We start from the raw sequence: 25,374 nt of genomic DNA, 5'->3' as shown, positions 1-25,374 counted from the left end.
ATATTAAAATACTCTGTAAAGGACAGGGCTTTTCATAGGGGACATCTGAAAGGCTTTACCCACCTGGGTATCGAAGGAGACACCAGAGACACAACCAATCTTTGGGCAGAGTGCAAAATTGTTATGGAAGAAGAGGGAGATAGAAAGACATAGAGGGGACAGGAAATCTACAAGGAGATGAACAGAGCCAAAATCCCAGGCCCAAGGGATCTTGCGGAGACCTATACTCCAAACAAGGACTATGTATGGAAAGGATCTAGATGCCCTACTCAGAGGAAGCCCACAGGTGGCTCAGTTTCCAAGTGGGCTCCATAGGCTCCATAGTAAGGGGAGCAGGGCTGTCTCTGACATGAACTCAATGGCAGGCTCTTTGATCACTTCCCCCTGGGGAGTGCAGCCTTGCCAGGCCATGGGGGAAAATGACACAGCCAGTCCTGATGAGACCTGATAAACTAGTTTTCAGATAGAAGGAGAGGAGTACCTCCCTTATCAGGGAACTAAAGAAAGTGCCTAAGGGGAGAAGAGGGAGGTTTGGTGGAACTAGAAGAAGATGAGGGAGGGGGCTACAGCAGGGATACACAATTAATAAATTGTAATAAACAAATAAAGAAATAAATGGCCTTATATATTTCAAAACCTTTTAATACAACAATACATTATAATATGTTTTCTTCATACTTTGGGCCTTATTTTATGCCCTACTAGACACAAAATTCAGAGCGCTCTCTAAGTTTTAAGGAAATATAAATTATTAAATAGATTTATTAATATATTTGTGATCCTTGGAGAAATTCTATGTCAAATATACAAGAAAGTAAATTAACACACAACCTCCAAAATATATTTTATTAGACAGTTTTAAAATCTGGTATTGAAAGGTATTTTTCAATTAAATGCTTTTATTTTATTCTCAAAGATATATATAATTCCTCATTCTTCTTTATTCAAAATAATTTGGTCTTCCATAAAAATTTGGCACTGTACATTAAGCTAATATCACATCTATATTTAACACAAAATTATATTTCCTTAACCATATTACTTTATTCCAGAAATCCAGTCACTTTACATTTTCAGTATCATGGCTATGGAATCTGATAATAGATGTATTTTTTAAAATAAATGCCAAAATTTCTATGAATTTGCTTCTCCAGTGTTATGGAAAATTTCTGAAAAGCATTATAGGGAATTATATCATTGTCATTGTCCCAGTGTAGTTCATGGTTCAGCACAACAGCTGAGGACTCACCTGCCAAATTAGAACTGCCATGTTTGAAAAATGCCTTTCTTGACATCCAAATGGCCACAGCTATTATAGTGACAAATGCTATCTAACCTCAATACCAGTGTCTAAATCTGTAAAGAGTAACATCTGAATGAAAGATACAAGGAAAAAAAAATTACACAGAAACCCGTTATATTATTGACGTAAACTAAAGAGTTTAAAATAAAGTGGGAAAATAAAACAATTTCTTTCATAAACTTCATTTTCCTTCAGGAGGGTTTTAGTGTTTAATTTTGGTCATTTTCATCATTGAGTGAGCAGAGATTCTAAACAAAAAATTGAATCCTGTCTTTGGGAGGACCACTAATCTGTGCTAAGCAAAATCAACCTTAAAACAATATTAAATTCCCTTTGTTTGTATAATGTCATCTCAGAGTTGATTTTAATATCACCCCATATTTTTTTCAAGCTGACCCTTTACTCAGTAACATTTCCTTTGTGTTTTCTGGTATCTCAGAAGGGGGTGACCTAGATTAATGAGTTTGAACTCTACAGATTGATACTCTGTAACAGCAATCATTTTTTCAATTGGTATCATTTCAGTATTTCAATTTTCTGAACTCACTTGGGACTCATACTAACCAAGGCAGATGACAAACAATAAGATTAAGCTAGAATAGCAATGATCTAAATTCTCTCAAAATCTTCAGAAATATACAAGTATCAGTTTCTCTGGGATTAGACCAAAGACAAGTGGAATGATGCCAAAGCAGAAAGACAATTTGTGCTTTAAAGTCTCTTTCAAAGGCTTTTCTGTAAGAAATATCCTCTAACTGAAATCATGCCTGATATATGAAGCCAGCAAGATGCTTTCTACAAACGCTCAGAATGTTTACTGAAGTTGATCAAGCAGACTTCTTTTCAACACAGTATTGCAACAGCATTGCAAATGCAAATTCATCTAGGACAATGTTGTTATAATGACTATAATAATATCCAGTAGTATGATGGCTTGGCAATTTTGGAAATGAACTTCAGAAATGTGGGTCAGATTATATAAAATAAAATTTAAAAAAATCAGCAGTAAAATATATGTATCCAAACTATTTTCTATTATATTACATGCCACTATAAAATGAGAATATATTAAATTCTTCATAATAATAGATTTCATGTAAATTTTTTTTTAAATTTTTCATCAATTACACTTTATTCATTCTGCATCCCCCTATAAGCCCCTCCCTCCTCCCCTCCCAATCCCACCCTCCCTCCTCCCTCTGCTTGCATGCCACTCCCCAAGTCCACTGATAGGGGAGCTTCTCCTCTCCTTTCTGATCTTAGTCTATCAGTTCACATCAAAAGTGGCTGCATTGTCCTCTTCTGTGGCCTGGTAAGGCTGCTCCCCCCCAGGGGGAGGTGATCAAAGAGCAGGCCAATCAGATTATGTCAGAGGCAGTCCCTCTTCACATTACTATGTAACCCAATTGGACTCTGAACTGCCCTGGGCTACATCTGTGCAGGGGTTCTGGGTTATCTCCATGAATAGTCTTTGGTTGGAGTATGAGTCTCTGGGAAGTTCCCTGTGTTCAAATTTTCTTGTTCTGTTGCTCTCCTTGTGGAGACCCTGTCCTCTCCACCTTTTACTATTTCCCAGTTCTTACATAAAATTCCATTCACTCTGCCCAACAGTTGCCCATCAGGCTCAGCATCTGCTTTGATAGTCTGAAGGGCAGAGGCTTTCAGAGGCCCTCTGTGGTAGGTTCCTAGGTTATTTCCTGTTTTCTTCTTCTTCTGATGCCCATCCTCTTTGCCTTTCCGGATGGGGATTGGACATTTTGGTTAGGGTCCTCTCTCTTGCTTAGTTTCTTTAGAAGCACAGGTTTTAGTGGGTTTGTCCTATGTTGTATGTCTATATGAGTGAGTATATACCATGTGTGTCTTTTTGCTTCTGGGACGACTCACTCAGGATGATCCTTTCCAGATCCCACCATTTACCTGCAAATTTCATGATTTCCTTATTTTTCATTGCTGAATAATATTTCATTGTGTAGATGTACCACAATTTCTGCATCCATTCTTCAGTTGAGGGGCATCTGGGTTGTTTCCAGCTTCTGGCTATTACAAATAAAGCTGCTACAAACATGGTTGAGCAAATGTCCTTTTTGTGTACTTGAGCCTCTTTTGGATATATGCCCAGGAGTGGTATGGCTGGATCTTGAGGAAGCGCTATTCCTAGTTGTCTGAGAAAACGACAGATTGATTTCCAGAGTGGTTGTACAAGTTTACATTGCCACCAGCAGTGGAGAAGGGTTCCCCTTTCTCCACAACCTCTCCAGCATGTGTTGTCACTTGAGTTTTTGATCTTGGCCATTCTCATGGGTGTAAGGTGTAATCTCAGGGTTGTTTTGATTTGCATTTCCCTAATGGCTAGTGAGGTTGAGCATTTCTTTAAGTGCTTCTCTGCCATTCGTTATTCCTCTACAGAGAATTCTCTGTTTAGCTCTGTTCCCCATTTTTTAAGTGGATTACTTGGTTTGGTGCTTTTCAGCTTCTTTAGTTCTTTATATATACTGGATATGAGTCCTCTGTCAGATAAAGGGTTGGTGAAGATTCTTTCCCAATCTGTAGGAGGTCGCTTTGTTTTGATGACGGTATCCTTTGCTTTACAGAAGCTTTTCAGTTTCATAAGGTCCCATTTATTGATTGTTGCTCTTAGAGCCTGTGCTGTTGGTGTTCTGTTCAGGAAGTTTTCCCCTGTACCAATGAGTTCTAGGGTATTTCCCACTTTTTTTTTTCAAGCTGATTTAATGTGTCTGGTTTTATGTTGAGGTCTTTGATCCACTTGGACTTCAGTTTTGTGCAGGGTGACAAGTATGGATCTTATTTTCATTTTTCTACATGTAGACATCCAGTTAGACCAGCACCATTTGTTGAAGATGCTATCTTTTTTCCATTGAATGGTTTTGGCGTCTTTGTCAAAGATCAGGTGTCCATAAGTGAGTGGGTTTATTTCTGGGTCCTCTGTTCAGTTCCATTGAGCCACCATTCTGTTTCTATGCCAGTACCATGCAGTTTTTAAAACTGTTGCTCTATCATACAACTTAAGATCAGGGATGGAGATACCTCTGGAAGATCTTTTATTGTAGAGGATTGTTTTAGCAATTCTGGGTTTCTTGTTATTCCATATGAAGTTGAGAATTTTTCTTTCCAGGTCTGTAAAGAATTGTGTTGGTAATTTGATGGGCATTGCATTGAATCTGTAGATCGCTTTTGGTAAGATGGCCATTTTTACTATGTTAATCTTGACACGCCACGAGCATGGGAGATATTTCCATCTTCTCATATCTTCTTCTAATTCTTTCTTCAGAGACTTGAAATTTTTTTCATACAAGTCTTTGGCTTCCTTGGTTAGGGTTACTCCGAGGTACCTTATGTCATTTGTGTTATTATGTTATTTGTGAAGGGTGTTGTTTCCCTAATTTCTTTCTCAGCCCTTTTGTCTCTTGTATACAGGAGGGCTACTGATGTTTTTGAGTTAATTTTGTATCCAGCCACTTTGCTGAAGGTGTTTATCAGCTGTAGGAGTTCCCTGGTAGAGTTTTTGGGGTCACTCACGTATACTATCATATCATCTGCAAATAGTGATAATTTGACTTCTTCCTTTCGAATTTGTATCCCCTTGATCTCCTTCAACTGTCTTATTGCTCTAGCAAGGGCTTCCAGCACTATGTTAAAGAGATATGGAGAGAGTGGGCAGCCTTGTCTTGTCCCTGATTTCAGTGGGATTGCTTTAAGTTTCTCTCCATTCAGTTTGATGTAGGCTATAGGCTTGCTGTATATTGCCTTTACTATGTTTAGATATGTGCCTTGTATCCCTGATCTCTCCAATAATTTGAACATGAATGGATGTTGGATTTTGTCAAATGTTTTTTCAGCATCTAGGGAGATTATCATGTGTTTTTTTTTCTTTCAGTTTGTTAATATGGTGGATCACATTGATGGATTTCCGTATATTGAACCACCCCTGCATACCTGGGATGAAGTCTACTTGGTCATAGTGGATAATATCTTTGATGTGTTCTTGGATTCGGTTTGCAAGTATTTTATTAAGTATTTTTGCATCAGTGTTCATAAGGGAGTTTGGCCTGAAATTATCTTTCTTTGTTGAGTCTTTGTGAGGTTTAGGTACCAAGGTGACTGTGGCTTCATAAAATGAATTTGGTAATATTCCTTCTGTTTCTATTTTGTGGAATAGTTTGAAGAGAATTGGTGTTAGCTCTTCTTTGAAGGTCTGGTAGAATTCTGCGCTGAAGCCATCTGGTCCTGGGCTTTTTTTGGATGGAAGACTTTTGATGACCGCTTCTATTTCTTTGGGGGATATAGGTCTATTTAGTTGATTTACCTGGTCCTGATTCAGCTTTGGTATGTCAAATGGATCAAGAAAATTGTCCATTTCATTTAGATTTTCAAATTTTGTGGCATATAGACTTTTGAAGTAAGTCCTAATGATTGTTTGGATTTCCTCAGTGTCTGTAGTTATAACCCCCTTTTCATTTCTGATTGTGTTGATTTGGGTGGTGTCTCTCTTCCTTTTAGTTAGCTTGGCTAAGGGTTTGTCGATCTTGTTGATGTTCTCAAAGAACCAGCTCTTGGTTTCATTGATTCTTTGAATTGTTTTATTTGTTTCCAATTGATTGATTTCAGCCCTGAGTTTGATTATTTCCAGCCGTCTACTCCTTCTTGGTGTGTCTGCTTCTTCTTTTTCTAAGGTTTAAAGTGAGCCATTAGGGTGCTTGAATGAGCTGTCTCGAATTTCTTCTTGAAGTCACTTAGTGCTATGAACTTTCCTCTTAGCACTGCTTTCATTGTGTCCCACAAGTTCGGGTATGTTGTGTCTTCATTTTCATTGATTTCTAGAAAGACTTTAATTTCTTTCTTTATTTCTTCCCTGACCCAGCTGTCATTTAGTAACAAGTTGTTCAGTTTCCATGTGTGTGTAGGCTTTTTGCTATTTCTGTTATTGTTGAGGTCCAGCTTTATTCCATGGTGATCAGACAAGATACAAGGGATTATTTCAATCTTCTTGTATCTGTTGAGGCTTGCTTTGTGACCCACTATATGGCTCCACTATTTTGGAGAAGGTTCCATGAGGTGCTGAGAAGAAGGTAAATTCTTTTGTGTTTGGGTTTAAAGTTCTGTAAATGTCTGTTAGGTCCATTTGATTCATGACCTCTGTCAGAGACAATGTTTCTTTGTTTAATTTCTGCTTTGTTGACCTGTCCTTTGTTGAGAGTGGGGTGTTGAAGTCTCCCACTATTAATGTGTGGGAATCTATATGTGCTTTAAATTTTATCCATGTTTCTTTCACAAATGTGGGTGCCCTTGTATTTGGGGCATAGATGTTCAGGATTGTGATTTCTTCCTGGTGGAATTTTCCTTGATGAGTATGAAGTGTCCTTCCCCATCTCTTTTTATTAATTTTGGTTGAAAGTCTATTTTCAACCTGCTTGTTTCTTGGGTCCATTTGCTTCGAAAGTCGTCTTCCAATCCTTTACCCTCAGGTAATGTCTATCTTTGTGTCTTAGGTGTGTTTCTTGTATGCAACAGATTGCTGGGTTTAGTTTACATATCCATTCTGTTAATCTGTGTCTTTTTATTGGAGAGTTGAGTCCATTGATGTTGAGAGAGATTAATGACCAGTGGCTGTTAGATCTCTTGATTTTGATGTTGGCTGTGGTCATCAGGTTGTGTGCTTGGTTGCTTTTTGTTTTACTGAAGTGAGGTTATTTATTTCCTGTGTTTTCTTGAATGTAGCTAGCTTTCTTGGGTTGTATTTTCCCTTCCAGTGTCTTCTGTAATGCTGGATTTGTGTGTAGGTATTGTTTAAATTTGTTTTTGTCATTGAATATCTTGTTTTCTCCATCTATGAGGACTGAGAGTTTTGCAGTGTATAGTAGCCTGGGCTGACATCTGTGTTCTCTTAGGGTCTGCATGATATCCGTCCAGGCCCTTCTGGCTTTCATAGTCTCTGTTGAAAAGTCAGGTGTGATTCTAATGGATTTGCCATTATATGTTACTTGGCCTTTTTCCCTTGTGGCTTTTAGTATTTTTTCTTTGTTCTGTATACTTACTGTTTTGATTATTATGTGGCGGGAGGGTTTTCTTTTCTGGTCAAATTTGTTGGGTGTTCTGTAGGCCTCAGTATTATAATTGGCCTCTCCTTTAGCTTGGGGAAATTTTCTTCAATGATTTTCTTGAAAATATTTTCTGGGCCTTGGAGAAGGGAGTCTTCTTTTTCCTCTATACCTATTATTCTTAGGTTTTGTCTTTTCATATTGTCATGCATTTCTTGGACGGTCTGTGTCAGGAATTTTTCAGATTTAACATTTTCTTTGACAGATACATCGATTTCTTCCATTGTATCTTCTACACCTGAGATTCTTTCTTCCATCTCTTGTAGTCTGTTGGTTATGTTTACCTCTGTAGTTCCTGTTTTCTTCCCTAGATTCTTCCTTTCCATTATTTCTTCCATTTGTGTTTTCTTTAATTTTTCCAGTTCTGTCTTCAGGTCTTGAGTTGTTTTGTTTACTTCCTTCACCTGTCTGATTGTACTTTTCTGTTTTTCTTTTAGTTCCTTCAACTCTGTTTCTTTCATTTCATTCAGTGTTTTAAGCATTTTTTTTTTTTCTAAAGGCCATAAACTGTTTGGCTGCACCTTCCTCTATTTCTTTATGGATGGCAATATTCTGTTTGAGTTTATCTTCCTCTATGTCTTTACGAATCTTATTTGTTTCCTCTGTTATCATCGTCATGAGCATATTCAGTTATGGTGGGGTGTCCAGGGCTACTTGCCCCTGGGTAACTGGGTTCTGGAGATGCCATATTGCTCTGTCTTTTGTTGCTTGAGCTTTTACGCTGGCCTCTACCCATTGTGCTATCTTAGGTGTTTGGGGTTATTTTCTGGTGGTTCCTGGGGATCCTGTGGTGGAGAGAATCCCCTTTGCAGAAAGCTGGTTTTTCCTGAAGGATGTCTTCTCAGCTTTTTGGGTATAGTCCTTGGATGGCTGGTGTTTTTTCAGGAGTTGCTCACCTCAGGGATATAGACCTGAGAGGAAACTGTGGTCTTTGTTAGTTGAGAGGGTTCTCCTCTCACCCAGGGAAGTCCTGAGAGCAGCTGCCCTGTTTCTGCGTTTCTTGTAAATTTAATGATCAGCTGCTGTGACCCAGTTGGACATCAGGCGCGCATCAACTGTTTGTGCCTGTGTCTGGAGCACAGCTGAGTGTTGGCGCCTCGGCTCCACTAGTCTGCTAGACTTTTTCTAGGGAAGGATTGGGTGATTTAGGTCAGTACAGTTTTCTTCCTTCCCTGTGGATTCTCTGGAGACATGGACTCCCAATGTCTTTTTTTTTTTTGCCCTGGTGCACACTGCTCAGTGTCTGCCAGCTGGCTGGCTGCAGAAAATGCCTGTGCCTGGAGCACAGCTGTGTGATGGCGGCTCAGTCTCTGCCAGCTGTCTGGTGCGCAGAAACTGCCTGTGTCTGCCTTTGTGGCCTTTGGGAACCTGGGTGCCTCCCTAAGCTGGATAATTTTCCAGGGACCTTTTCATGTTGGGGGTGTCGGCTGAGTGCTCTGAGATCAGACCAGCAGTTTCCCTCCCTGTGTGTTTGCACTGGACAGTGAAACTCATTCGCTGGTGCCCTGGTGCCCTGATGCCCTCTGTTCTATCTCAGGCGGCAAGTCAGGCGTGCAGGCAGGCAGGGCTCAGTGCTGGAACCTGGGTCCCCGGCTCTGGCTCCAGGCTGGCTCCTGGGGTGCCCGTGGAACCCGAGTCTTTTCCAGGGGATGTCTGGGTGACCTAAGGCCGGTCCCAGTTGTTTCCTGTACCCTGGGGTTATCTCTCGACTGAAAATTCCAGTCTCTGATAGTGTGCGCATGGTTCAGTCTGGGACCATGACCAGAGACACTGGCTTGTGGCTCTGGGCTGGGGTTGGGGCTGGTGGCAGGCAGCCAAACATCTGGTGGAACCGGGATCTCTTCCGTGGTTTAGCCAGGTGAGTTAAAAGCTGATTGAATCCCCCACCGTGGGGTATCCTCTCACCTGGGAAACACAATGACTGTGTTTTATGGCCGTGAGTTCTGATTACTGGTCACTGTGCTGATCCTGTTGCTGCTGCTCAGAATGAGAGTCCTCCCAGCGCCGCCATCTTGCCCCTCCTCAGATTTCATGTAATTTTAGGAGAGAAAAAAAAACAAAACTACGAGTTCTATAACTATTTTCAAATGTTTCAGGTCTTGTAGATATTTTGTATTAAAGGAGCTGTTGTTTTAACATCTGAAAAAACATATTTTTGTCTCCTTAATAATTTTTACCCTTTAAAAACAGTATCATGCAAGTAGGAAAAAAATCACTTTTAAATACAGAATATTGATAGAACTAACATTTATTCTGCGTATGTACTTATATATGGATATGCTGTCTGACACATACTGCCTTTATCATTTTCATGGGAAGATCTATGTATCAAAAACATTATATGTGTGTGTGTGTGTGTGCACTGTAATATACATATATTCTAAAAAGTAAAATTCAGTAAAAAAATGACTGTCTTTTTAAGCCTTAATATTTTGTGGTTAATGATATGTATTTAAGAAAGTATAAACAATCTAATTACAATCACAGATCAATAAAAATGACATAGCAAATGTTTCTATAGAAGACATCAAAGACCACATAGTTCACCTATCAAAAAACCTGTGCATATAAATGCTCATTATGATAAAAATGCTATGAAAAGTCATTTGCCAAATTCTCTAGAACATAAGAGATAAAATGTTACCTCTGATGGATTTTAAAATATACTTCTGGGTTTCCAGTCAAAATTTTCTACTCTCTCAGGTTATAAATCACTCAAATTAATACAGAACCATGTATTTATACTTTACTGTATATTGTAGATTTATAAGAATCTGCAGCAGAGATGAAGAGAAACCAAGGAAAAAATAAGTTATAGAATATGATTTAGTTTTTAAGTAAAAGGCAAATGACAGTAGAAGCATGATCAACATAAATCATACACCAAAGTCCATACCAAATAGTAAAGCAAATGTAATATCATCTAAAACACAAAGGACATTTCAATGTCTTTTGTCCATAATTTTTTTCATATTAATCTTAGATTGTAAACAAAAGTTCAGAAATAAAAAAATTACTGCCACGCATAGTCATTGAAAATTTCTAACAAATATTTTATACAAATTATGATAATAAAAATAAGTGTTGACTTATTTTAGAGTTAACTTAGAAATGATATATATTTTCTAAGTTTCCAGAAATAATGTGGAATAATAAATAATATAGAGAAAGGATATATATATATAGCAACTAAGTGTTAAAATAATAGCCTCATCTTGATAAATTAATAATATATTTAATGAGTTCCTTGTTTTTAATTGTGGAGTAGTATTCCATTTTGTAAATGTACTATAATTTCTGTATCCATTCTTCAGTTGAGGGACACTTGGGTTTTTTCTAGGTTCTGGCTATTACAAATAAAGCTGCTATGAACATGGTTGAGCAAATGTCCTTGTTGTATACTTCATCATATTTTGGATATACACCTAGGAGTGCTACAGCTGAATCTTGAGGTAGCACTAAAGTGCCAGATTGATTTCCAAAGTGGTTGTACAAGTTTACATTCCCACCAGTAACAGAGTATAGAATTCCTCCTTTTCCACATCCTCTTCAGCATGTGTTGTTACTTGAGATTTTGATCTTAGCCATTCTGATAGGTATAAGATGGAATCTCAGGGTCATTTTGATTTGCATTTCCCTGACAACTAAGGATGCTGAGCATTTCTTTAAGTGTTTCTCTGCCATTCAATATTCCTCTATTGAGTTTTCTTTATTGATTTTAATTCTATTTTCATGCCTTGCACCATTTCCTTCATCTGTTTGAATGTGGATTCTGGTCTCTCTATGATAGTCTCTATTTTTTTGCTGTTGTTCATTTCCTCTCTATATGCCACTGATTGTGCCTCTACTTGTGGCTCTATTTGTCTGGCTATATTTGCCTGTGTTTCTTTGAGAGCTTTGTTCATTTCTTCTGTATTTGCTTCCATTTGTGTGGCTATTTCTCTGAGAGAGTTGTTTGTTTCCTCTTTATGTGCCTCTAATAACTAGATAAGCATAGCTTTAAAATCATCTTCCTGTATTTCTGATGAATTGGGGTATCCATTGGTATTTTTGGTGTTTCTGGTTGGGTCATGTTGTCCTGACTTTTGTTGGATATTTTCTTTTTTAATTGAATTTAATTTAACTTAAATTTTTATTATTAGTTACATTTTATTAACTCTGTATCCCTGGTGTATCCTGCTCCCTTATTCCCTCCTAATCCCACCCTCCCTCCCTCATATCCTTCCTGCCCCTTTTCAAGTCCACTGATTGGGGAGGGCCTCCTCCCCTTTCATCTGACCCTGTTTTATCAGGTCTCTCCTGAGTCCTACTCTGTGGCCTAGCAGGACTGCTCCTCCTTTGGGGGGTGGGGAGGTCAAAGAGCCTGCCATTGAGTTCCTGTCAGAAATAGTCCCTGTTCCTCTTAATATGGGAAACCAATTGGTTACTGAGCTACCACGGGCTTCATCCAAGCAAAGGTTCTAGGTTATATCCATACACGGTCCTTGGTGCAGTGTCAGTCTCAGAAAAGACGCCTGTGCCCACATATATTTGGTCCTTGTGGAGTTCCTGTCCTTTCCACATCATACTAACTCCCCTTCTGCCGAAGGTTTGGTTATGAGTCTTAGTATCTGTTTTGAAACACTGTTAGGTAGAGTCTTTCAGATGCCTTCTGACACAATGGAATACTACTCAGCAATCAAAAAGGAGGAAATAATGAAATGTGCAGGCAAATGGTGGGCTCTAGAAAAGATCATTCTGAATGAAGTATCCCAGAAGGAGAAAGACAAACATGGTATATACTAGCTTATATACAAGATATGATAAACATAATGGAATCTATACACCTAAAGAAGATAAACAAGAAAATGGACAGGGGGTAAGATGATCAATCCTCACTTAGAAAGACAAATGGGATGTGCATTGGACATGTTCTTATGCCGACCTCTAGCCATTTGCTTATCTGTAACCTTCACTGTTTGTTCCTGGATTCTGCAGTTCATACTGGTGGTCTTTCTCTGGTATCTGGAGAATTCTTCAGGAAGATGAGAGTAGTCTAGTGGTTTGAGAGTATGCGTTGGTGCTTCAGCTGTACCTAAGGGAAAAAGATTCCCAGGTGCAGAGTGACAAATGCGGGCGAACATGTGCGTGTGCGTGTGCGTGTGCGTGTGCGTGTGCGTGTGTGTGTGCCTTGACTGACAGGCTGTTAGAGAATGCAGATGCCTGAAGTATGCGGCAGGGCACTGTCTGTGCACCAAAAGGATTGCAGGCACTTGAGGTCAGGAGTTATTTGCCTGAACTCCACTGGTAGACCTACAGAACAGGGCTCAATGTTGAGAACACTGTCCCTCTGTTTCCCACAGTAGGTGCATGGGTGGGAGGGATCTAGTGTCTGGCTGCTATCTTAGAAGGACCCCGAATCTGGGACTCTGCAGGCACTTGAAGGTGCACCCACTCTCTAGCAGGTCAAATTGTAAGGCACAGGCATTCCCCCTTTTCTCTGCTCTCAGGTTTGGGTCTGCTGGTGTGAATGCAAGCATGTCCATGAAGGATATCCATCAGCTCAGTTGAGGCACAGCTGCTGAACTAGGAAATCCACCTGTAGCAGTGGAACTGGGAGGCCGCTACGGGTGCCTGCTGGGAAGTTCTGGGGAGCCACAACAGTGGTCCACAGACCTACGTGGCCTGGCATCTGGTTTACCTGGGTGGTTTGGCTGAGCTGGTTGTCCCCCACTGAGGGATTGGCAGCCTCTACACTCACTGTCTGGGAGGCCCTGTAAAGTCAGTACTGCCACTCTCAGACCCAGAACCCAGAAGGATGGTACTGCAGATCTGAGACTTGTAAGGCTGGTAGACCTGGCAACCAATGACAAGGAACTAGGAGCCCAGCCTCTGCTGTCTGAGTCCCCAGGCAGTGAGTTCTATGATAAGAGTCTCTGTGGGCTGGCTCTATTCTGGAAATGGGGAAAAACCAAGCGGTTAGAGTGTTCGCCACTCTCTGTCCCCAGAGAAGTCTACCATGGGCGACTTGAATCTAAATGGTCTCAGCTCATGGGATGTCTCCTATCCTTCAGGAAGCCTCAATGTTGATTTTCTCACTTCAGTTGTCCCTCCACTCACTAATTTCAGAGTTTCAGATCCTCTGCCTCTCAGGCATGGTGCCCGCTGGTCGGCGCCATCCTAAAGCTAATGATGTTAATATTAAAGTTTTATTTTATGTTGTCCTTCCCATGCAAAATGGCATAATAGGCCCAGAAATGATAATGGACATTGAAGGATTCTATACGTTTTTTTTTTAGTTTCTTTCTTTCTTGTTTTTTTTCTTAGTTTTATTTTATTTTATTTTTTTCTTATCAGTTACATTTTATTGATTCTATACATTTAAGAAGCTTATAATTATAAAAAGAATGTAGACACATGTCCTCTTCCAATATCAGTGTTTTTCTAATACTTATATCACAATAATGCTTTGATTGTTTTTTAAGATGACTTACAAATTTCACTTCAAAGTTTCAGAAGGTATCAAAATACAAAATGAGGGCATGGAGATACGTAGAATGCAATTGACTTTGCAGTCGATGCAGATAAAATCATGTTCATGAAAACTGTTCAGAGATACTGCTGAAATGCCACTTGGTGGTAGCAGAAAGCAAACATATACTGATCATATGTAGTACTTATGTTTTATAGGTATTTGAGTGAAATTATTATCTAATTAATTTCGACAAAAGATAAGTCCAGTAGAGACATACAGGAAGGACTGCATTAGATAAAGTTTCAAGCTACAAATAGCAGTGAAAAGTCATCTGCTTTTATATAGCATATGCATACATATGGTTTGAACTGTCAGAAAAAAGGAAAATAAGAAATTGGATAAGTGATAATTTATTTAAAAAGTTAAAGTAGTATCATGTAACTTTTAACAAAGGTAGAAAATAGTAGAATCTTTGGTGGTAACTTTTACATTTTCATGTTGATGAAGTAAATGCAACCAATTTCTTTCCCTAAGTACACCTATGAGTCTTGGGTATCTATACAATAAGAAATAGGTATGAATAAGCAGTTATAACCATTAGGATGAAAATTATTCCATAAACATTTTAATTGAAATCAATCTTCTTTTGCAAATACCTAAGTTATCTGGTAAAAATAGTAAAAGTTCCTACCAGTGTAATAAAGAAAAAAAATAGATTAAAATCATGTATATTTAAAGGAAAAAATTTTCTATTTGCAAATGACATATTTCTCTTTGTATATAATACTAAGAAATTTACTAAAACAAATTTACATATCTGCCACTAATAAATCGATCTACAAAGCTGAAGAAAGTTTGCTACACATAAAAATTAATTTATTTGTATGAATAAAGAACATGTGAGTGCAAAATTATAAATTACTAGTTATTCTCTATAATTCCAATGAAATGAAATATATGTATTATTGATTTGTATGAGTCTTCATGCATTTACTCCATGGGGAAAATCAACTACAAGGGATTCCATGTCCATTTGTGCTATTATAAAATTATAGATATGTGAAAGAGATAAATAATTATTAGCAGTTAAGAAGAATTGATGACGGAAATGGAACAAAGGTTGCTCTATGATACTTGAGGCAAGGGACATTAAGAAATCCAGTTGGCACTGACTAGAAGTTTCTTCGCTATTGGCTAGCTTTTGAAGCAGTGGAAAGTTCTGTTTATTCTACCATTGAAGAGAAATAATCAACAATCTTACTCATCTTTGAATCTGTGAGCTACTATGATGACAGACTGGTGCAATAGCAGTAAGAATATATGGGAGTAAGCAATCATATTCTGATGGGATTTCAGTCTCTCTCTATAAAACAGAACCCATTGTTGGAATGTTTTGTCTGGGCCCAAAACCATGATGGGCTGAAACATAAGCCCCAGAACAGAACTGAATACACTTATTCTGCTTAATTAAGCCCTTCACGAAATTATCATTTTCATCCTCATACATTAGTACATATTGCAACCCTTACCAGATAAGTTTCTTTTTTAATAGATACAAATTAATACACAGACCTACAGCTGGGCTATGTGCAAAGAATAAGAGACTGTGGAATGTCCAGCTTCTGTGGAATGTGGCATACCTTCTTGCTACAGGGTTCAATGTTCATTGTGGAACAGGTGACAAGTCAGAAGTAGTGGAAATCTACAGTGAAACATTTCTTTCTAGATGAGGTGATTTGAATGAAAAATGGCCTCCATAAGCACTGTAATTTGAATAATTGATCCTCAGTTGGTGCCATTTAAGGATGTCAAAAAGTGTAGGCTTGGCTAAAGTAGTATACCACTGGGGGTGGATGTTGAGATTATATAGCCTCAATCTACTCTCAGTTCTCTCTTGTATGTGTTTGTGGATGAGAATGTGATTTTGTAGCTTTTTGGTCCTGCCTCTATGCCTGGCCACCAATGTAGACTCTCATTCCTTTCAAATCATAAGCCCAAAATTAACTCTTTCTGCCATAATTCATGTTTTACAATGGTGTTTTATCACAGCAACAGAGAAGTAACTAATGTACTGGATATGGCAGGGCTATTTCACATATGAACTCACATTGACTTTGACTGCAGAGCCAAGATCTGATTAGGATCAAAGCTCATTAAAATCCTGACAAAAAGGGGAAGAACTTATGAAATCACATACCTAATTGAAATGTATTACAAATCTATTACAATTACTGAGTAAGTTTTCTGTATGGATGTAATATATATATAATTAAGTCCAGTTTCTTGAGAATGGTGGCAAAGAGTACAGAGAGGCATCAGCAGGAGGTTTGCTATGGAGCCAGGGATGAGACTTGGGATTTGCACATGAATAAATAGATGGAGAGGTGAAGATCTGCAGCTAGCCTACCTGTTCCCTGACTGATGTAGCCTGTGAGTTCATGAATGTAGAGTTGGGGGCTAAGATAAAGGAATAAACGGATAGAAGCAAGTTTGGAAGGTTAGATTTGTGTGATCCACTTGAGCTTTTTTGGGGGGGGGGGTGCTGGGAAGAGGCACAACAGGTGGTCTGCTATGGAGTTGGGTATAAGCTCATGTGCTCTTCTTTAAGTAGACTCATATCCAAGAGCATTTATAGAATCCAGTATGGCAGAGAGCAGACAGTATTTCTTCAGAGATGATGAAAGTGAGAAAACTGTTCTTACTGATGTGACTAAAAAGCTCTGCTTCCTCACATCGTAACTACATATGCAGTGAAAACTCAGAGTCTGATATTTGTACCATGCGGCATTTGATAGCCACAGGGACATCTAAACAGTATGTTTAAACTCCATTTTTCAGGAGAAGGTTCCAAGACTGTGGCAAACAGAGCACACTGTTTTGGAGAGGCAGAGGGCATGAATCAATGAAATTGGTGAGTGGAGAGAGAATCGAAACTAGAATTTGGACTTTTGGGCTTTCTAAAGGAGAGGGGACACCACAGAAGTGTGACGTGCTTGTAGATTTAGATTGGGCTTGGACTTCTCTGGGAATGAAGGAAGTAGGGCGCTTCCCTTGTCCATCCTGGCCTCCTGCCCAGGCATATGGTACCAGGTAGCTGAGCGCAAAGCTCACAGCATGGGTACTAAGACAGCAGAGACAGTGCTCCAAGCCCCTTACCTCAGCAGACGGCTGTAACCTCCAGCTGAACAACACACCGTGGACACATCTCCGAGGAGCCCACACTTCGGGCCTGCCCAGGGCCCTCTTGCCAAGCTCTGGACCCGCCGAGTGTCCCATTACTCCCATCCCATGGTCGCGATCCCACCACAAGAAGCACAGTGGGGCTCACATCCCTCTGGAAATCCCGCCTGACCAGAGCACACACCCTCCAGAAAACCCATCCCCGCGGTAGCGCACCCACCATAGGAAATCCCGCCTCGCAGTAGCACATACACCTCCAGAAACCCTACCACACCAGAGGAGTGCACCCACTGCCACTGCCAGAGCACAGGCCCAAACAAAGAGTGTCAACCACAGAGACTCAGTTCCACAGTACAATCCTTCCTGGATCCCAAATCCCCAAAGCTCAGTGCCTGGGACTCAAGACAGCAGAGGCAGGGCTTCTGGCTCCTCAGCCTCAGGGGAGAGCTGTAATTGCCTGCTGAACGCTACCCCTCAGAGCAAAAGTCTGAGGAGACTACACCCCACCTAGTGCCCTCTTGCCAAACTCTGGACCCTAGGAGCACACCCACCACCACCAGCACCAGGACCCACCTGAGTGCACGCACCACTGTAAACTCCACCCTGCCAGAGTGCACACCCAAAGACTACCAGCCACAAAGACTCAGATCCACAGTACAATCCTTCCCAGATCCTAAGTCTGCAAGTGGCAGTACTGACTATACAGGGCTGCCCAGCCAGTGATATCCAAATGCTCAGTGGCAGATAACCAGCTGAATAGCCACCAAAGCCTAGCAGACCTGCAAAAATAATACGTGCCGGCAATCTTCAACAGTGTTTGCAATCCCTTAAGCGCCTGCAACACCTTAGTGTCTGCAAGGCACCCATATAACGCACTGAAGGCCTCTTCATTCTCCAGCACCCTTTCGCTTAGGATACACCTACAAGCACACTCTCAAACACATGCTATCCCGCATTTGCCCTTCTATGCCTGCAAACTTTCCTTCTACAGGTATAGCTGAATCACCAACGCACACACTGAAACCACTGGACCTCCCCCATTTTCCTTAAGAATTCTCCAGACACCAGAGAAAGACCAGTCTGATCTGCAAAATCCAGGAACAAATGGTGAACACTACAGATAACCAAATGGCCAGGGGTTGGCAAAAGAACACAACCAATGTAAATGAAGATATCATGCTTCACCAGCAACCCCCAAAATTATTGAACACTCCAACTCATCAGAAACACAAGAAAATGATTTTAAAGCTATGATTATCCAGTTATTTGAGGCACGTAAAGAGGAAACCAACAAATCTCTCAGAGAAATAGCCATACAGATTCAAATAGTTAAGAAGAAAACATATAAATCTCTCAAAGATTTGGCCTCCCAAGTGGAAACAAAAAAAAAAAAAAATGAAGTGAATGAAGCTCTTAAAGAAACACAGGCAAATATAGCCAAACAAATGGAGGCATAAGTAGTGGCATTAAGAGAGGAAACAAGCAAAAAAATAGAGACCATCTTGGAGACACAGGAATCCACATTCAAACAGATGAAGGAAATGTTGCAAGTCATGAAAACGGAATTAGAATCAATAAGGAAAACATAAACTGAGAAAACCCTGGAATTGGAGAACTTAGAGAAAAGAGAAGGAACCACAAAGGTAAGCATCACTAATAGAATACAAGAGATGGAAGAGAGAATCTCAGGTGCTGAAGATACACTTGCAGAAATTGATACTTCTCTCAGAGAAAAAGTAAAATCAGAAAAATCCTAAACACAAAACATCCAAGAAATCAAGGACACCATGAAAAGGCAAAATCTAAGAATAATGGGAATTGATGAAGAAGAGGATTCCAGGCTCCAGCGTCCAGAAAATATTTTCAAGAAAATCATAGAAGAAAAATTTCCCAACCTAAAGACATGTCCACAAACATACAAGAGGCCTACAGAACACCAAATAGACTAGACCAGAAAAGAAACTCCTCATGCCACATCATAGTCAAAACACTTAATCCACAGAACAAAGAAAAGATACTAAAAGCAGCAAGGGAAAAGGCCTAGTAACTTATAAAGGTAGACCTATCAGAATCACACCAGACTTCTCATCAGAAACTATGAAAGCCAGAAGGGCCTGGGGAGATATCATGCAGGCTCTAAGGGACCACAGATGCCAACCTAGACTACTATACCCAGCAAAGCTTTCAATCAACATGGAGGAAACAAATATTCTACAACAAAACTAAATTTTAGCAATACTTGAATAGCAAACCAGCCCTAGAGAAGATACTAGAAGGAAAATTCCAATCCAATGAAAACAACTACATCCCCGAAAACATAGGTTATAGATAATTTACCAACAAAAATAAAAAGAAAACAAGCAATGAATCACAGTAACACCACCAACTACACAATAATAGGAAATAACATTCAATGGTCATTAATATCTATCAACATCAATGGAGTCAATAATGGAGTCAACTCTCCAATAATAAGACACAGACTAACAGAATGGGTATGGAAACAGGATCCAACATTCTGCTGCATCCAAGAAACACATCTACGCAACAAAGATAAACACTACCTCAGAGTAAAATGCTGGAAAACAGTTTTTCAAGCAAATGGACCCAAAAAACAAGCAGGAGTGGCTATCCTAATATTTAATAAAATAGATTTTCAACCAAAACTAATCAAAAAAGACTTAGAGGGGCACTACATTCTCATCAAAGGAAAAATCCACAAAGAAGATGTCACAATTCTGAACATCTATGCCCCAAATACAAGAGCACCTACATTTGTAAATGAAACATTATTAAAGCTGAAATCACACATCAACCCCAACACTTTAATAGTGGGAGACTTCAACACCCACTATCACCAAGGGACATATCATCTAGACAGAAGCCTAATAAGGAAATAAACTTACAGTGGTCCTAAATCAAATGGATCTAACAGATGTGTACAGGACTTTTCACCCAAACTCAAAAGAGTATACATTCTTTTCAGCACCTCATAAAACGTTCTCCAAAATAGACCATACAGTTAGTCACAAAGCAAGCCTCAACAGATACAAGAAGATTGAAACAATCCCCTGTATACTATCTTACCACCATGGTCTAAAGTTGGACCTCAACAATGATTGGAAAGAGCAAAAAGCATACATACACATGGAAACTTAACAACTTACTTATCAATGAATGCTGGGTTAAGGATGGAATAAAGAAAGAAATTAAAGACTTCCTAGAATTCAATGAAAATGAACGAACAACATACCCAAATTTATGAGACACAATGACAGCAGTACTTAGAGGAAAACTCATAGCACTAAGTGCCTTTAGGAAGAAATTTGTAACATTTCATGAAAAACAACTTTAATGGCACAACTGAAAGTCCTAGAGAAAAAAGAAGCAGAAACACCCAAGAGGAGAAGATGGCTGGAAATAATCAAACTCAGGGCTGAAATCAACCAATTAGAAACAAATAAAACAATTCAAAGAATCAATGAAACCAAGAGCTGGTTCCTCAAGAAAATTAACAAGAAAGACAAACCCTTAGCCAAACTAACTAAATGGCAGAGAGAAACTATCCAAATCAGCAAAATCAGAAATGAAAAGGGGAACATAACTACAGCCAATGAGGAAATCCAAATAATCATTAGGTCGTATACAAAAGCCACAAAATGAAACTAGATCCATATTTATCACCCTGCACAAAACTAAAGTCCAAGTGGATCAAAGACCTCAATATAAAAAAAAAAAAAAAACAACTCCAAAGACACTAGAACTCACTGGCACAGGAGACAACTTCTTGAACAGAATATCATCTGCATAGGCCCTAAGAGCAACAATCAATAAATGGGACCTCATGAAACTGAAAAGCTTCTGTAAAGCAAAAGACACTGTCATTAGAACAAAACGACAACCTACAGATTGGGAAAGGATCTTCACCAACCCAACAGCTGGGAGATGGCTGATATCTGGAATATATAAAGAACTAGAGAAGTTAAAAGGCAATAATCCAAGTAACCCAATTAGAAAATGGGGTATGGAGCTAAACAGAGAATTCTCTGTAGAAGAATATAGAATGGCAGAGTAACACATAAGGACATGTTCAATATCCCTAGCCATCAGAGAGATACAGATCAAAACGATGCTGAGATTTCACCTTACACCCACCAGAATGGCTAAGATCAAAACCTCAAGTGACAGCACCTGCTGGAGAGGCTTTGGAGAAAGAGGAACCCTCCTTCATGGCTGGTGAGAATGTCAACTGGTAAACCACTATGGAAATCATTCTGGCGCTTTCTCAGACAATTAGGAATAGTGCTACCTCAAGATCCAGCTATACCACTCCTAGGTATGTATCCAAAAGATGTTCAAGTACACAACAAGGCCATTTGCTCAACCATGTCTGTAGCAGCTTTATTCGTAATAGCCAGAACCTGGAAACAACCCAGATGTCCATCAAAGGAGGAATGTATGTAGAAATTGTGGTACATCTCCAAAATGGATACTACTCAGCAATTAAAAACAAGGAAATCATGAATTTGGCAGGCAAATGGTGGGATCTAGAAAAAAATCATCCTGAGTGAGGTATCCCAAAAGCAGGAAGACACACATGGTATATACTCACTTATAAAGACCTATAAGATAGGATAAACATACTAAAATATGTACACCTAAAGAAGATAAAAAAGAAAGAGGTCCAGGGGTAAGTTGATACATCCTCACACGGAAAGACAAAGGGGATGGACATTGGAAATAGGAGAAAACAATTAACAGGAGAGAAGCCTACCACAGAAGGCACCTGAAAGACTCTACTTACCGGTGTATCAAAGCCGATGCTGAGACCCATAACCAAGCCTTCAGCAGAGTGTAGGGAAACATATGAAGGAAGGAGGAATTAGTATATCCATGAGGAGACAGGAAGCCTCACAAGGTCCAAGTATATCTGAGCACGGGGTCTTCTATGAGACTGTTTATCCAACCAAGGACCATGCATGGATATAACCTACAACCCCTGTTCAGACATAGCCCATGGTAGCTCAGTATCCAAGTCAGTTGCCTAGTAAGGCGGACAGGAACTGTTTCTGACATGAACTCATGAGCTTCCCCTCCCGGCTGAGGGAGGAGCAGCCTTGCTAGGCCAGAGATAAAGACATTGCAACCATCCTGAAGATACCTGATAAGCTAGGGCCAGATGGAAGGAGAGGATGACACCCCCTCTCAGTGGACTCGGAAGGGGGCAGGGAGGAATTGAGGGAGGGAGGGAGGGAAGGATTGGGAGGGAAAGAGGGAGAGGGCTACAGCTGGGATAGAAGTGAATGTATAAAAATATTTAAAAATAAAAAAATATTTTAAAAAAGTCCATTTTTCAGAACATGCCATGACTCTGCGTCAGTTAAATAAATATTAAAGCTCAGAAGAGCACTAGCTAGACACTACATCTGGGATTTGAAACACATCTTTTTGGTTTTGATTTTTTGATTCTCTAACTCCGTAGCATAAGTTACTCACCCTGACAGAAAATAGTATTCTTTACTTATTTCAGATTGAAAGGCAGCATATTCTATTTTATTCTTTAAAAAGTCAATTACCCTTTCATTTGCTTACAGAGAGCAGCAGCATATGAAAACTATCGAAATAATTTAAACAGCAATATGCCCAGCTTAATAAGCAGATGTACCAAGAACAGGCCTAAGAAGCAGATGCCTATTCACTCAGATACTGATCAAGGAGCTGCATAAAAGTTCTACACTAAAAGCTGTCGTATATATGCAGACGACCTGACCTGGTGCAGTCCTGTGTAGGCTCTGTGTTTGAAACTTCCTTGGTGACTTTTTCTTTCCTTTGCTGTAAAAACCCATCTTCATTTCATTTAATCTAATTTGCCCATTCTATTTTTCATTTATTACTTAGTTCCTATGCTACCAGACTTTTGATCAGAAAATCTAAACTATGTCTTGAAGCATTTTCCTAATAATTTTCCTCTAGTACTTTCAAAATTTTAATTCTTAAATTGAAGCCTTTAATTAAGCTTATAGTAAATTTAGTATAGGGTTAGATATATGGCTCTGGTTTTATCCTTCTACATATAGAAATACATCATTATGAACAAGAGTTGTTAAGATCCCTCTCTTTTCTCCAATTTAGGTTTTCGATAACTCATCAAAAATTAAGTGAGTTTTGTTTCTGAGTTCTTTATTCTGCCCCATTTATTTTCAAGACTTCTCTCAGTAGCATTTATTTCTATAATTTTGTCATATAAATTGAGAACTGTTATTGGGATAGGAAAAGAATTGTTTTGTTTTGTTTTGTTTTTCTTTTGTTCTGCTAAGGGTTGTTTTATCTGTTTGGAACATATTGTGATTCCATGTGAATTTTTGCTTTGGAAACACACCTTCACCTTCTCATCATATAATATTTTATCAACTGAGAAAAGTTTAAATAGCACATAAGTTTTTAGCAGATATGTGTAAATACTAGCATGACTGGGTAACACACCTCTTAGAGATACGGGATGTGCTTATCACCAAGCATATGTTGGTTATGTAACAATCATTTGAACCTATCTTTGTCATACAACTCAATGCAGACACACTTGCAGAAAGGCCCTCCTTGTTTGCACATATATGTGATATTTTATCTACCGCATCTTATACACTGCCATTGGCTGAATGTCTGCTTGTAATAAAGGCTGATATTGTGAGTGTACCCATTCAGATTACTTGTACCCCATGTCTGAACTTTGAAAAACTTGATATAAAGATTTACATAAATTATATCCTCAAGGAATTGGATCTTATATTCAAAACATGCACTTGTAAAATCAGGAAGAGTAGATGTGGAGATATTGTGTGTGTGTGTTCATGCTTCATTTGTGAGTTCATATATGCCTGTATGAATATGCATTTCTATGTAGGTGCAAGTGAAAGTCAGAAAAAAATCCTTACATTTTTGTTTCTCATGTGCCTTCATACAAATTATAGCCACCTTCTTCTTCTTTTTTAAGACATGATCTCTTAGTTGCCTATGATGTGCCAAGCAGGCTAAGTCAAGCTCTCTGGCCAGCTAGCCCTAAAAATTCTTCTGTCTCTTTCTAAGAACTGGTGTTTCAACCAAATTCTACAAAAATCCCAAACGTTTTTACTTGGTTGTTTTTTTTTTAACCTATTATTACAATTTATTTACTTTGTATCCAGGCTGTGGCTCCCTCCAATGTCTCCTCCCACCCAAAGTTCCTCGTTCCTCTATATCCCTTCCCTAGTCCACTAATAGGGGATATCCTCTTCCTCTTTGACCCTAGGCTATCAGGGCTCATCAGGACTGACTGTATTGTCTTCCTCTGTGGCTTCATAAGGCTGTACCCCCTTTGGGGGTAGATGATCAAAGAGCCAGCCCCAGAATTCATGTCAGAGACAGCCCCTGCACCCTTGACTAGGGAACCTACTTGGAATCTAAACTGCCATGGGATACATCTGTACAGGGGTTGTAGGTCCTCTCCATGCATGGTCCTTGGTTGGAGTATTGGCTTCTGCAGGACTGCAGGATCCCGGGGCCCAGTGTTTTTTTTTTTTTTTTTTTTTTTTTTTTTTTTTTTTTTTTTGGCTTTGTTGGTCTCTTTTTGTGACTCCTGTCATCTCAAGGTCTTTCTGTCTCCCTGTTCTTTCATAAACTCCTTGCACTCTGCCCAAAGTTTGGCTATGTGTCTCAGCCTCTGCTTCGATACTTTGATCAATAGAGAGTCTTTCAGAGGCCCTCTGTGGTAGGCTCCTGTCGTGTTCTAAATCAACATGTAATGTACTAGATAAGATTGTGGTCTTTTCTTTCTTATATTTTTAAATAAATTATTTTATTTTATTTTTATTAATTACATTTTATTCACTTTGTAACCCCCTGTAGCTCCCTCCCTCCTCCCCTCCCAATTCCACCCTCTCTCCCACTTCTCCACCCATGTCTTTCCCCCAGTCCACTGATAAAGGAGATCTTCCTCCCCTTCCTTTTAATCCTAGTCTATCAGGTCTCATAAGGAGTGGCTGCACTGTCTTCTGCTGTGGCCTGGTAAGACTGCTACCCTCTCAGGAGGAGGTTATCAAAGAACATGCCAATCAGTTCATGTCAGAGGCAATTCCTGTTCCCATTTCTATGGAACCCTCTTGGATACTGAACTGCCATGGGCAACAACTGTGCATGGTCCTTGGTTAGAGTATGAGTCTCAGAAAAGATCTCTGTTCCCAGATATTTTGGTTTTGTTGCTTTCCTTGTGGAGCTCCTGTCCCGTCCAGATCTTACTCTTTCCCACTTCTTTCATAAGATTCCATGCACTCTGCCCAAAGTTTGGC

The 25,374-nt window shown here is 39.4% G+C and overlaps 1 pseudogene; it reads right to left on the bottom strand.

Annotated features, from left to right (window-relative positions):
- The window catches only part of LOC110564709 (uridine diphosphate glucose pyrophosphatase NUDT22-like), a 90,452-nt pseudogene extending 73,303 nt beyond the window's left edge, over positions 1–17,149 (bottom strand).
- Positions 17,150–25,374: the final 8,225 nt, after the last annotated feature.

This window comes from Meriones unguiculatus, chromosome 20, assembly GCF_030254825.1.
Source record: "Meriones unguiculatus strain TT.TT164.6M chromosome 20, Bangor_MerUng_6.1, whole genome shotgun sequence".
NCBI lineage: Eukaryota > Metazoa > Chordata > Mammalia > Rodentia > Muridae > Meriones > Meriones unguiculatus.
This window is presented reverse-complemented; position numbering and strand designations above follow the sequence as displayed.